Raw genomic sequence first — 15,697 nt, 5'->3', positions numbered from 1 at the left:
ATTTATATACTAGAGGCCCGATGCACGAAATTCGTGCAAGAGTAGGCCTTCCTTCCCCCAGCTACCGGCACTTGCTTCCCTCTGGAACCCAGGACCTGGGCTTCCCTCACAGCCCTGTCTTCACCCAGAAGGACCTCTGGTCTAATTAGCATATTACAATTTTATTATTATAGATATTTTGATGACAGCCATTCGGAGAGGAGTGAGGAGATACTTCCTTATGAATTTCATTTGCATTTTCCAGATTAGTGATGTTGAGCTATGTGTTTCCTTAACTTTTTAAAAAAATATATTTTTATTGACTTTAGAGGGAGAGGAAGGAAAAGGGAGAGATAGAAACATCAATGAGAGAGACCCATCACATCTATGGGCTGCCTCCTGCACACCCCCTCCAGGGGATCAAACACCCGGGCATCTGTCCTGCCCTGAAATATCACCAGTGATCTCTTGGTGCATGGGACAAAGGACTCCATCTACTGAACCACACTGGCTGGGCCTATGTGTTTCTTTTAAATAGGAAGAAACTGAGAGGCTTGCAGTTGACTTCCCTAACTTTTTATAGGCTTGGGTTATTCGGGTGCTCATATCTAAACCAGTTAGTGGTAAAGTAGTGACTCTGATGAGCTTATTATATCATTTCTCTTTTTGGAACTGATACACAAATGATAATTACTGTTCTTTTGAAGTTACCCCAGTTACTTGATTGATTCACAACTGTTGTACAAAGGAATTAAACCTTGTTTAGTTGGAGAAAATTGTCAGTGTTATGTCTTCATTTCCTTTATAGAAACTCTGATACTATAGAACTTGTTGTCAATCATTAGAATTCTGTATTTTCTATTGTGTCTAAATAGGAATGTTGCGTATTTCACATTATTTTTTGACATCAATGTTTGATTTCTTCCTTTCATGTCTTTATTACAATAGTTATAGATCTACAGAAAATTGGAAAAGGAGCATGGACCGAAACAAACTCAATGATAGGTATTTGCGAAATCAACTTCTCTATTGTAATCATGTATAACACATCAATTCACATAATATTTTCACATACCGCAATTTTGTTAGAGGTTCCTAAACCCACCCCTAGGTTTGCTTATTCACTAGAAAACTTTACAGGACTCAGCATATAGCTGTGCTCATACCTGAGATTTATGGTAGTGAAAGCCCACAGTAAAATCAGCAAAGAGAAGAGGTGTGTGTGACAAAGGGTGGAGGACACCGGGCACAAGCTTCCAAGAGTCCTCTCCCTGTGGAGTTACCTTGATGTGTTAGTTATTCCAGTGTATAATTATGACAACATATGTGAAATATATCATCTACCAGTCTTGTTAGACTCAATGAGAGGTTTTTATGGCACGCTAGTCACATAGGCATCTTCCCCATAGCATGTACCAAAGTTCTAGATTCCTAGAAGGAAAGCAGGTGTTCAGCATGAACCCCATCAATTGTACAAAGTGTTTAGGCACAGGGGGCCACTCTCCTCTGTTAGGGAAAGGTGGAAAGCCTCCCCAGATTCAGGTTTTCAGACTCTAACTGAAGGGTAGCCATTTAAGCAGGACTTTCTAAGGAGAGCAGTCTTAGGCCTGCTGCATGAAATGGTTTCACCCAGCAAAACTGACTGACCTTTTAGCCTTGACCTAAGAATTTATTTTAAGAGTAAGGAATATTATAACATAACATGGTACTGGTTTCATTCACATCATCCATAATTGCTTCAATGCTGCTTACATTTGTGACGCCTGGTGAGTATTGCACAGATATTTGTACATAAATTACTAGGGCAATATTAGGCAATTATAAGCTTTCCTTTTTATCCAATTAATGCTTCAAGATAATATTTAGATAAAATCATCAGATTTTTTATTTAAAATTAGAAAAAAAATGTGACTTTTAATTATATGGATGATTCAGTTTTGATTTATACTGCACTAAACCCCTGTTTATAATTATGAAGCAAGAATATTCAATCATATATATCAGTATTGTCTTGCCTTAGTATACAATGAAAATCATTTGCTTTATTTATCTTTCCATATGCTTCACTCAATTTTGGGGATAACATCCATATTCTGATACTTGGATATTTATCTTAATTTCCAAGGTGACTGTTTCTTGAAAATAGCATTAATATGTTGATATATGTTAATAGCAGATTCAGGAAATACCTTTTTAAAATTATTTTTAAAGTATTACAGGAGTCTCCTTTTCCCCCATTGGCCTCACCCCCATTCCCCCTCCCCCAAGAACAAGCTCTCACCCCCTTACTGTCTGTGTTCATTGGTTTTGCTCAACCAATCCTTTGGTTGATCTCTTACTCCCACACCCCCCACCTCCCCTCATAGGTTATTCAGTTTGTTCAATGCTTCTATGTCTCTGGTTCTGTTTTTGTTCATCAGTGTATGTTGCTCATTATATTCCACAAATGACTGAGATCACGTGATATTTATCTTTCTCTGACTGGCTTATATCGCTTAGCATAATACTCTCCATATCCATCCATGTTGTTGCAAATGGTAGGAATTCCTTCTTTTTTACAGTAGCATAGTATTCCATTGTGTAAATGTACCACAGTTTTTAATCCACTCATCTGCTGATGGGCACTTAGGCTGTTTCCAAATCTTAGCTATGATAACTATGTTGTGCTGCTGTGAACATAGGGGTGCATATGTCCTTTCTGATTGGTGCTTCTGTTTTCTTGGGATGCATTCCTAGAAGTAGGATCACTGGGTCAAATGAAAGATCCATTTTTAATTTTTTGAGGAAACTCCATACTGTCTTCCACAGTGGCTGCACCAGTCTGCCTTCCCACCAGCAGTGCAGGAGGGTTCCTTTTTCTCCGCATCATTACCAGCGCTTGGCCTCTGTTGATTTGTTGATGATAGCCATTCTGACAGGTGTGAGATGGTACCTCATTGCTGTTTTGATTTTCATATCTCAGATGGTTAGTGACTTTGAGCATGTTTTCATAGGTCTCCTGCCCTTCTGTATGTCTTCTTTCAAAATGTGTCTATTTAGGTCCTTTGCCCATTTTTTTTTTTATTGGATTGTTTACCTTCCTTTTGTCAAGTTGTCTGAGTTCATATAAATGTTGGAGATTAAACCCTTATCAGAGATGACATCAGCAAATACGTTCTTCCGTGCAGTGCACTTTTTCTTTGTTTTGTTGATGCTTTCCTTTGCTGTGCAGAAGCTTTTTATTTTGATGTAGTCCCATTTGTTTATTTTCTCCTTAGTTTCCATTGCCCTAGGAGTTGTATCAGTAAAGATATTGCTATGAAATATGTCCGCTATTTTGCTGCCTATGGAGTCTTGTAGGATTTTTATTGTTTCCCATCTTACATTTAAGTCCTTTATCCATTTTGAATTTATTTTTTTGTATGGTGTAAGTTGGTGTCCTAGTTTCATTTTTTTGCAAGTATCCAAGTTTTCCAACACCATTTATTGAAGAGACTGTCTTGACTCCATTGTATGCTCTTGGCTCCTTTGACAAATATTAATTGAGAATAATGGCTTGGGTTGATCTCTGGTTTCTCAGTTCTGTTCCATTGGTCTATGTCTGTTCTTGTGTTAGTACCAGTCAGTTTTGAGAACAGTGGCTTTGTAATATAGCTTGATATCTGGTATTGTCATCCATCCCACATTGTTCTTCGATCTCAAAATTGCTTCAGCTAATCGAGGTCTTTTTTGACTCCAGATGAATTTGTGGAGAGTTTGTTCTAGGTCTTTGAAGTATGCCATTGGTATTTCAATGGGGAGTGCATTGAATCTATAGATTGCTTTGGGTAGTATGGACATTTCAATGATGTTGAGTCTACCAATTCATGAACACAGTATATTTTCCATTTGTTTATGTCTTCCTCTAGCTCTTTTTTCAGCATCCTGTAATTTTCTGAGTACATGTCTTTTACCTCCTTGGTTAAATTTATTCCTCGGTATCTTAATATCTTAATTTTTTTTGTTGCAATGGTAAATGGGATTTTTTTTTTTTTTTTAGTTTCTCTTTCTTTGAGGTCATTATTGGTGTATAAAAAGGCCATAGATTTCTGGGTGTTAATTTTGTATCTTGCTACATTGCCAAATTCATTTATTAAGTCTAGTAATTTTTTGATGGAGTTTTTAATGTACAATATCATGTCATCTGCGAATAATGACAATTTTACTTCTTCTTTTCCAATTCAGATTCCTTTTATTTCTTCTTTTTGTCTGATTGCTATGGATAGCACTTCCAGTACTATGTCCAACAGGAGTGGTGAAAGAGGGCATCCCTGTCTTGTTCCCATTCTTAGGGGAAATGAGTTTAGTTTTTGCCCATTGAGTATGATGTTGGCTGTAGGTTTGTCATATAAGGCTTTTGTTATGTTGAGGTATGACCCTCTATTCCCACTGTCTTGAGAGTTTTTATCAGAAAAGGGTGTTGGATTTTGTTAAATGATTTTTCTGCATCAATTGATATGATTATGTGATTTTTGTTTTTCAGTTTGTTTATGTGATGTATCACGATTATTGATTTGTGGATATTGTACCAGCCTTGCATCCCTGGAGGAAATTCATTTTTTTAAATAAAAATTAATAAGCATTTTTTATTTTATCATTTTAAAAGCCTTATTTGTTAGAGCAGTTTTCAGTGCACAGTAAAATTGAGTGGAAAGTATAGACATTTCTCATAAACCACATAAATTCAAACACACACAACCTTGCTCATTTTTTAAATTTATTTTTTATTGGTTTCAGAGAGGAAGGGATAGGGAGACAGAGATAGAAACATCAATGATAAGAGGTAATCATTGTTCTACTGCCTGTTTCACACCACAAATTGGGGATCAAGCTCACAACCGGGGCATGTGCCCCCACCGGGAATCAAACCTTGACCTTCTGGTTCCTAACCTGGATGCTCAACCACTGAGCCATGCAGGCCTGGTGCCTTGCTCATTTTTGACCTCCAGTAACAGTGAAGTATATATTTTGCAATGAATGGATGTGCATTGACTCAACATTATCAACCAAATTCTATAGTTTACATTAAGTTTCACCATTGGTGTGGAACATCTTATGGGTTTTGACAAATGTATGATGGCACATACTCACCGTTACAGTATCATATAGAATCCATTCACTACCTTAAAAATCCTCCATGCTCTGCTTATTCATCCTTCTCTTCCCCCTAAACTCTGGAAACCGCTGATCTTTTTTTACGTCTCTCTACATTTGTCTTTTCCTGAATGTTGTATAGTTGGAATCATACAGTTGATATCTTTTTGAAAGTTTTAAAAAAATGAATTCCAAGGTAATTGGATGTAGTTATCCAAGATGTTCTTTGGCCTTAGAGGTTTGTTGTCCTTCAAAAGCATAGGATCTGAATACATATGCTGTACTAGCTGAAAGAGAATGATTTCTATAGGCATTTGACACCTAATGGGGAGAGTTGAGAAAAATGACCTCTCACACTGTTACAGAGCACTAACACTCTGGACTACCCTGCTCTCTGAGATGGGAACAGGTACGCTCTAGCAATGGCAGGAGACAGTCTCAAGGGGTCCTACTTTATACAACTGGAATCACAAAGTCTTTCCTACTTAGCTTGCAATTGGAAATGGGGTCAGAAGGAATCTGCTTCCTATGCTTTGCTTTGCCTAGCACCCAAGCTTCCTTATGATAAGAGTGTTTAATCCTCAACCAGCTAGTCTTCACTCAAGAGCTGGAGATGTTATATTGTGTTACAGTAAAGTAAGTGTACTCTCTTCTAACTGTTCTTAATGGAAGAAGCCAGAAAATCCATGTTATTTAAGTTTGACATGGTTAGTTCATGACTGTTTCCACCCAAAGTGCAATTTTCCGTCAGTATGAAGGGGTTTGGTTAGGATTACGTTCATTGCACATAGCAGTTCACAGTTAATTATAAATTTTGATAGATCCCATTCTTTTTTTTTGCATTATATATGTTTAAAAAGAGAAAGTAAATGTTCCTAATGTATTAATGGCCTACCAATAATAGGATTATTGTTTACTCTAATATAGTCTTCAGATGTGGTCCTGAAGTTATACTTTCTAATAATGCATTAAACTGGCACTTTTAAAACCCTGTATTCTAATTGTTTTAAAATGTATTTTTTTTTTTTTAAATAGTGATTGATGTCTCTTCAGACGACTCTTTAAGCAGGTAGGATTTTATGGATTTCTAAAAGTGTTATGGTAACTAAGGGGATGCAGAAAAAATAAACTAACATTTCTAGAGTACTCTACTGTGGGCTAGACCCTATAATATGTAGTTAACCTGTGTTATATAGTCATCACAATAGTTTTGAAAAGTAGGTGTGCTAATAATGTAGCCTACTTTTTTATTAATGAGGCAACTGTGGTTCAGGGAGGTGGATGAATTGACCCATGATTCCATTGTTAGGAAGGGACTGACTGATGATTTGCCTGTCAACCAGCCTGGCTCCCAAATTATTCTGTTGTCCCTCAACATACACTGATAAGTTCCTGTGTAGCTCAGGCAACTAGATATAGATGCGAATCCAATCACCTCAGAAAATCAAAGCTGACTGTGTGTTAAATCTGATTTAGAGTTTGCTAAGAGGTACAGTTAGTTCTACCATTTATCTTACTATTCTTGACAATTGTAGTGGTAAATAGGACCTTGTTTTTCCCACAAAGGCTTTTAGGGCACAACTCAGTTAGTATGACCAAAGAACAAAAGGTTTCACCACAGCTTGTCTTAATCAGGCAAGTGTTTTTAGCTTAAATGATATGAAATCTTCCTGAAATGCATTGCTTATCTGTAAGAAAAGAATATCTATGTATAGTTTATGTTATGTTAATTAAATTCAGCATCTATTTTGAGTATATTTTAATAGATTTCTCCATTTGCTGATTTCTCAGTCTGTTTTTCCCTCCAGGGTGGTATTTTTGCCAAGTTGTATGAAGTTTTGTATTTTGTCCTAGAGTCATTTTTCCCTTTTTCTATGATTTTTCTTGATTGTCTTACTTTCTTCTCTACTTTTTTTTGTTGTTGTTTCTTTTTGGTGTTTCTTTCATTGTGTTATTTTTTTCCACTTCTGCTATCTGGAGTGCTCTCCATTTTTCTATAGACAGAATGAAAGGCAGGTGAAATTTCAGGATTTAAGTAAGCCTAGCAATTAATTAATCAAAAACTCTAGTACCTCAACCTGAGTTTAACATACTTCAGATTAGTGGCCTCAGCATGGTCTCTTATCTGTGAGAGGACTTTAAGTTAGCAATACCTAAGTGGGACAGAGCTGCCCTTCTTTGCCATTCATTTTAGACTTGGAGGTAGTTTACACAGATGAACACTTCAGCATATAAATGGGCAATTCTAGACAGAAAAGCAGGGTATCACTTGGGGAGTATATCAAGTTAAATAACATAATAGAAGATGCTGAGGGTGAAGCAATCTCTGTATTATATATACAGTCCTCATACTTGCTGGAAGTGATGTGTCCACAAATACAGTCTGGCTACTTTTTCAGCAAGGTACTGATGTCTTTTCTCAAGATAACTGTGGGTGGACTGCTGATGAATATGCTTTTTGAGTGGTTTTAGTTTGTGTTTGTTTTAAATGCTAGTTATCATTAAAATGAGGCTTAAAATCATTTCATTGTTCCTTTTTATATACCAGGTGAGATTTCATAGTTTGGTTCTGGCACTTTGGGAATGCCAGTCAGTTAGAATAGGCAATTAGCCCAAACCAAGCAAAGGCTCACCTAGTTTGAAGAAACAATGAGCCATATTCTTTATCTCAGAATTTTTAAGATTTTTACCATTACATTCTAAGTAAAACTTCTATGCATGGGGTTACAAATAAAATATCAGCTCTGATTTTTCTAACTATTTATTCAGGATCTTGAAGTGTTCAATATAGCAGAAAAACCTGTAGTTTCTGGGGGCTATCTCATATACCCTCAGCCTTAATTTTTCAGGAACATAAAGGATTCCCTAAGGCCAAGGGAGACAATCTTCTTTCATAAAAAAGATGAAGATGTCAAAAAGTACATTCTAAATATTCTATTGAATCCATTGATTCTATTGCTGCTGAGTTGCCATCTACACCCTTCCAATAGTCACAATTGATCTTTACTCCCAGGTTGGCCTTGCTGATCCAGATTCCTGAGTCTTCATGTTGACTCACACTTGGACTTCAGGGTCACACCTATTTTTACTTTACATACATATGCTTGTTGGCTTAGCCACTATTCCAATTACCAGCACGCTATTCTGGCAGCTGGGCCTCCTAGCTCTAGCCACCCACAGCCTCCCTCACACACTGGAAAGCATATATGGAGCTCATGTCTTAGCCCAAACCTTTGAAGGTGAGTTATCCTTTGAGCTTCATGTTTGTTTCTTTTTTGCTGGCAGGTGTTACTTAAAACAATTCTAAATTGCCAGAGAGATTCAAATAATGCTGTAGGAAAAGACCAGATGTTCCTTTCTCTCTTATTATATTTATTTTACCATATCTATACTCCAAGTTCACTTTATATCCTCTGAAGCATCTTTGTTTAGGTAGTGGAAGGTCACATATCTCCTCACCAAGTGTAGTAAGCACCAGCTTGCCTGAGGTTCCATAATTTAGATTGGACCTTCAAGTGATCTCTTTGCTATAACAATGAAACTTTCCCAGGTGACTGGAATTTACCTCAGGTTTTAAAATATTTAAGTTTACCTCACATGGAAGCCAGTCAACAGAAAGCTCTGAATCAAAAGTAGGTTATTGGTCCTTATAATTGCTAAAACACCATGCATAACTCATCAGTATCCACTGGTGATCAGTAGGATTGTATCTTCCAAGTCAATTGGGGTGGACAGGGAGATTAAGCATCGTTCTCATAAAGCTCTGCTGGGTCACCGTTTGAGTAGGTAGAGAAGGGATAGTCTAGCCCGGGCCAGGTCCTGATCTTTATTAGTTTTCTGTGGTTTGTATGATTTGCTACATAAATAAGGGAGCATGGTGTTATCTGACTTCATATTTTATATTAAATAACCTAATATAATATGCTCAACGTGAAGTGATCTCTGTAATCTATTTGTACATACATTTAGTTGCCAGCTACCTAGTAGCTGAGATGCCCTGAGTTACAAACCACAACATAAGTACAGGTAATAACCAAAGTTCCTATCATTTTCTGAAAACTTCAACATTTGGATGTTAGAAACCATGAAAAGTTCACATTGGGATTTATTTGGGGTTCAAAAATAGTTTCAACAAATAAAGTTCATGACTCAATTTTTTCTTTTCTTTACCATTTTCTGAGCATATGTTTTTGCTCTAGTATCCATTTAATCTTCCTACCAACCTTCTAAATTAAGGTAGTAAGATTCATATTTTGTAGAGGAGGACCTTGAGCCAAAAATGTGACTTGTTTGAAAACAAAGAGCTATTGGTTATAGAACTAGAATGTGTGATATTTGCCTTCATGTTAAGCTGACTCTAATTAATTCACTGAACTATATTTTCCTCAAATCATGACTGTCATATCTTATTTTTTAATTACATACTTTATAAGACAGTTATATAACTTACAAATTTAAAGTGTATGGGATAATTAAAGTTTTAATATTAGCTCTGACATTATCTGAAATATTCTAAGAAGTTATTACATTTGGAAAATATTTTTATATTCATATTAAAGAGTAATATTATTTAACACCTCTTTTTGTACACAGCAAACAACCACTAACTTCTAAATCTAAAGAAGGAAGGGGGCCCCAAAAATCTGGAGGTCGCACTCTTGGTAAGACTTCAAATAGTGAATTACTCTTGGTGGTCCTACCATAGATGAAGTAAGGGTAAGGAAGTTCTGATAATGAAAGAGCAGGGAAAAAATACCCAACAATGTGTAAGTTGCATGTATAGTTTTTCTTACTCCATTTCTTAATAGAATAGCAATCAGTGTTATTAACAAAATTAATTGTAGGTAATTGAACATCTGGGGCAATATCATTTGAAAAGATGTTCATTTATTTAATCCTGACCCCTAAAATCCTATATGATATCTTTATGTAAAAAAGTAAAAAGATTTTAAGCTAAGATGGTGTATGTTTCCACTATATTCACATTATACCAAATTGGACCTGTTCTAAAAACGGATCTTTTGTTTAGTTTTAAATGTGAATGGATTACACTTAGTAAGTGAATACTTGTTATTACATAGTGATTTGTCTCACTAAAACTAGGAACTCAACAATACTTTTCTGGTAGCACAAACAAATATCAAACACTTAGCCAGTGTTCAAGAAACCCAAAGAAATTGTTGTTGTTGTTTTTTTTTGTTGTTGTTTTGTTGTTGTTGTTGTGTGTGTGTGTTTTTAAGATATCTACCCATGGTACTGAGGTCAGAAAGGCAATGCCTGTTGAGAAGTATAGAAAAATTTTCCTATTATACCTTCAAGGTCTCACTATTATCAACTTCATTCCTCAGAAGTCAAAACAGAATGATATATGTTGACTTAATTAGTGGGATAATTGTCAGGACACTGGGATTTCTTTAGAACAGATACTCTGTTGTCACTGGTAATGAAAATGATAATAAATATTCAAAAGCCCAACGTGGGACTCAACAAATTTTAGTAATGTATAAAAATGTTTCTCAAAATAAAAATGCCAGATATGTTACCTAGTTCTTTATGCAATCTGAATTGTATGAAGACACCTTGGAGTTAGGATACCATTATCAGAGGACTTGTGTTGGTTGGGTCTGCAAGTTATAGGAAACACAAAGATGAAATAGCATTTTGACCTTGAATGTACTAATAATATGAGAGAACTGTCCCTGTTTTATTCTCTCTGTTTCTTTTTTTAAACCAATGATAAAAAAAAATGTCAAAATTCAGTTATTCATTTTTCAGTTGAATGGTCTGCCATTTAACTTTCAGGTACTAAGTGTTATTGTGATGTTGCAGAACTGAAACATCCTATCTAATGAAAGAGTAATATGCAGATTGAGCATCACTCCAACACACAAGATAGCTGCCCCTATGTGGTCAAAGATGGCTGTCCCCATGTGGACACAAGATGGCCACCATAAGATGGCCAGCAGGAGAGGGCAGTTGGGAGGGATCAGGCCAGCAAGGGACAGCAGTTGTGGGCAATCAGGCCAGCAGGGGAGAGCAGTTGGGAGGGACCAAGCCTGCAAGGGAGGGCAGCTGGGGGCGATCAAGCCTGCAAGGGAGGACAGTTAGGGGTGACCAGGCTGGCAGAGCAGGGAAGTTGGGGGTGGCTGGGCCTGCAGGGAAAGGCAGTTGGTGGGGACCCAGGCCTGCAGGGGAGGGCAGTTAGGGGTGACCAGCCCTGGATGGGAGGGCAGTTAAGAGTGACCAGGCCTGCAGGTGAGGGCAGTTAGGGGCAATCAGGCTGGCAGGGAAGTGGTTAGGGAGTGATCAGGCTGGCAGGCAGAAGCAGTTAGGGGTAATCAGGAAGGCAGGCAGGCAAGCAGTTGGTAGCCAGCAGTCTTGGATTGTGAGAGGGATGTCCGACTGCCCTCGAGGGGTCCCAGATTGGAGAGGGTGCAGGCTGGGCTGAGGGTCACACACCCCTGTGCATGAATTTCGTGCACCAGGCATCTAGTTTTAGAGATAGTCCTTGCCCTCTAAGAGCTTGTTAGTATCATTGCTATTTCTATGATTTACATTAATTTATTTATTGCTTACCATGTACCAGATTGCATTAGGAGCTTATGATTATCCTTGTTTATTCTTTTTATTGGTGTTTAGTATGTGCCAGGAACTTTAGGTCCCTGATGCATATTAGAATTTTAAAAATGTAGTTTAATCTTTGGTTGGGTTTCTTGGTTGCTGAAAGCATTGTCCCTGATACGCCAAGGCTGTCATTTGATGCCTGGTCAGGGTACATACTATACTCACACAATGAATTCATAAATAAGTGGAACAACACATCAGTGTTGCTTTCTCTATCTATCTTTAATCATTTTTTAAGTTTAAAAAAATGTGGATCAGTTTTAAAATAAGCATGTAGATCACAAGGAAGTTTGCCAGGTAAAGGGGCAGTAGGGCTGATGTTTGGCAGGAGGGATATATATGATGATTACACAGGAATGGCAGGGCAAGCGTTAAGATGCACAAGTGAGTGTTGCGGGAATTATGAGCAGTACAGTTTTAATGTGCAACATGTGTGCTATGGGAATGGTTGGGAATGAGGTGAATGCCTAGCTAAGGCAGGCTTATGGAAGTTTTTACTACCACAGACAGGTGTGGTTCATATCATCCAGGCCTTGGGAAATTTATCAGATGGAATGCTGTCAGCTTCAGATAATAGGTGGCCTAATTAACAGAGGCCGAAACAATAGGAACCCGGATTGTTTTGGTGACTCAGTGATATTAGGATTCTAGTTTTTGTCCTTGGTTCAGCTGTGAGGTTGACAGTTTTTATATCTGCTTTCCTGGTCAGTTATTAGTTTTGGCTCCAAGGAATCCTATTCTCACATATCAATATGTGAAGGTCAAAAGGACTGCTTTTCCTTAGACATTTCTTTTTCACTTTTAAAACATTTGGATAAAGTAGAGTTGGTGCACATTATATTACTTTCAGGTGCACAACCACAGTGGTTTGACATTAAAATACCTTATGGTATGTTCACAATAGTATGTCTAGGATCAATCTATCACCAAGCAAAGTTATTATGATACTAGAGGCCTGGTGCATGAAATTCGTGCATGGGAGATTGGGGGTGTCCCTCAGCCTGGCCTGCACCTTCTCCAATCTGGGACATCCCTCTCACAATCCAGCAGTGGTGGCTTCTAAGCACTCACATGCCTGCCTGCCTGATTGCCCCTCACTGCTTCTGCCTGCCACCCTGATTGATGCCTAACTGTTCCCCTGCTGGCCTGATCACCCACAACTGCCCTCCCCTGCTGTGACTCACTTCCTCCACCAGGATCCGCCTCCTCCCTTGCCAGGCGGCAGGGACGCTTTGCCCCGCCTCCGCATGTGGCCATCTTGTGATGGCTATCTTATGATGGCCATCTTGTCACAGCCATCTTGTGATGACATGAGAGCATGATGCCTCCTAGGCTATTGTTAGTATAGATTGACACATCCCCTGTTCTGCACACTACATCACTGTGGCTTATATAATTTATAACTGGAAGTTGGCACTTCTTATTCATATTCTTTTATTTCACACATCTCCTCAGCTTATCCTCTGGAAACCATCAGTTTGTTCTCTGTAGCTATGGGGGTCTGTTTCTGTTTTGTTGTTTAGATTGCACCTGTAAGTGTGACGCTATAGTATTTGTCTTTCTGTCTTATTTCAGTTAGTATAGAACCCACTCCGTCCTTCCATGTTGCCATAAATGGCAAAAATTCTTTGTTTTTTTTATATCTAAGTAATTTTTATTATATATATGTATGTAAACATATAAACACACTCACACACATACACACACATGCACACATATATGTGAGTGTGACAGTGTGCCAATACATTTCACATGCTGGTTATTTATTATCTATTGAAGGACACCTACCTTACTTCCATATCTTGGCTATTGTAAATAATGCTGTAGTGAACATAGTGGTGCAGATGTCTTTTCAAATCTGTGCTCATGTTTCTGTTGGATAAATCCCCAGAAGTAGATAGCAGTTCTAGTTCTAATTTGTTGAGCAATGTCCATGCTGCTTTCCACAGTGACTGTGCCAATATACAATAACATGAGCAGTGCTGGAGGCTTTCTCTTTTTGCCACATCCTCCCAACACTTGTTATTAATTTATATTTTGATGAGAGCCATTCTGAGAGGAGTGAGGAGATACTTCCTATGACTTTCATTTGCATTTCCCAGATTAGTTATGTTGAGCTATGTGTTTCCTTAGCTTTTTTAAAAAATATGTTTTTATTGACTTTAGAGGGAGAGGAAGGATAAGGGAGAGATAGAAACTTCCATGAGAGAGAACCATCACATCCAGGGGCTGCCTCTTGCACACGCCCTCCGGGGGATCAAGCCACCCTGGCACCTGCCCTGCCCTGGAATATCACCAGCGTTCTCTTGGTGCATGGACAATGGACTCCATCTACTGAACCACACTGGCTGGGCCTATGTGTTTCTTTTAAATAGGAAGAAACTGAGAGGCTTGCAGTTGACTTCCCTAACTTTTTATAGGCTTGGGTTAACCCCATGCTCATTCCTAAACCAGTTAGTGGTAAACTAGTGACTCTGCTGAGCTTACCATAATCCTTTGTCTTTGGAGTGAGGGGGTGGGTACCACTTTCTTTGTGTATCAGGATAGTGAATGTCCCAATAGAGTGTGGTTCTCCAGAAAAAAATGAAGACTAAGGTAGGGAGCCAGCAATATATACTGCAGGATTTTTTGGAGTTTTGAGAAGAGGATTAAGATTAGATTTGATAAGGGCCCTGTGACTGTGGTATGAAGCAGGCATCAGCAAGCTTTCTCTGTAAAGGGCCTGATTTTAGTCCAGGAGGTCTGTCATATCTACTCAAGTCTGCCGTTGCAGTGTGAGAGCAGTCCTAGAGAATCTGTAAGTGAACAGGAATGGCTGTGGTCCAGTGAGACTTTATTTGCAAAACTAGCTGGCGGCTTGTATTTGGCCTGTGGGCCCTAGTTGGCTAACCCCTTATGTAGAGGATAGATAGAAGCATAAAGAGACTGAGAGACTAAAGGAACATTTTGCCTCCTTGGGCTAACCTTAGTCCATTAAGAAATTTTCATGCATCTGTGCAGAAATGAGTCAGGAAGCTCAACTTATTCCATTTAAAATATTGGTGTTTTTCTAGATCTATTTATCTCTCATTTGTTTTGCTTAAACAGATCTTACTAATTTTAAAAAGACCACTAAATACTTGTTGGCATTTTGCCCCCTGTGAGGGCCATCTGTAAAGAGCTCGTGTTTGACTAGGGCAGTTGACAGTAGGAAAATAAAGCAGAGAAAGTAGAGAGGTCTAGTTGAGAAGATTTTTGTAATGATTGCAGGGGAAGAGTTAGCAGGGAGAGAGACATCCAAGGTGATTCATAGGTTTCCAGGTAGTGCACTGGTATTTAGATTGCACATGAAAGAACAGCAGTTCAACAGGAAAGACCAGTATTTTTCCATGCAGGTTGAGTTTAATGAATCTCTATGGATTGTGCCTAAACGGGCATTGGGACATCCCTCTCACAATCCAGGACTTCTGGCTCCCAACCACTTGCCTGCCTGCCTGATCACCCGCTAACCACTCCCCTGCCAGCCTGATCAACAACTAACTGCTTCCCTGCCAGCCTGATTGCTCCCAACTGCCCTCCCCTGCAGGCCTGGTCCCTCCCAACTGTCCGCTCCTGCAGGCCTGGTTGCCCCTAACTGTCCACTCCTGCAGTCCTAGTCACCCCCAACTGCTATTCCCTGCAGTCCTGGTCCCCCCCAACTGTCCGCTCCTGCATGCCTGGTCACCCTAACTGTCCTCCCTTGCAGGCCTGGTCGCCCCTCACTGCCCTCTCCTGTAGGCCTGATCACCCACAACTGCCCTCCCCGGCCAGCCATTTTGTGGCAGCCATCTTGTGTTCACATGGGAGCAGCCATCATTAACACATGAGGTCGACCATCTTGTGTGTTGGAGTGATGGTCAATTTGCATATTACTCTTTTATTCAATAGGATGCTTCAAGATAATTTTTAGGTAAAATCAGCTTAATGATTCCTGATTTAAAATTAGAACAAAAAGTGTCCTATA

Source organism: Plecotus auritus, assembly GCF_963455305.1.
Source record: "Plecotus auritus genome assembly, chromosome: 15".
Classification (NCBI taxonomy): domain Eukaryota; kingdom Metazoa; phylum Chordata; class Mammalia; order Chiroptera; family Vespertilionidae; genus Plecotus; species Plecotus auritus.
Note: the sequence above shows the minus strand (reverse complement) of the source record.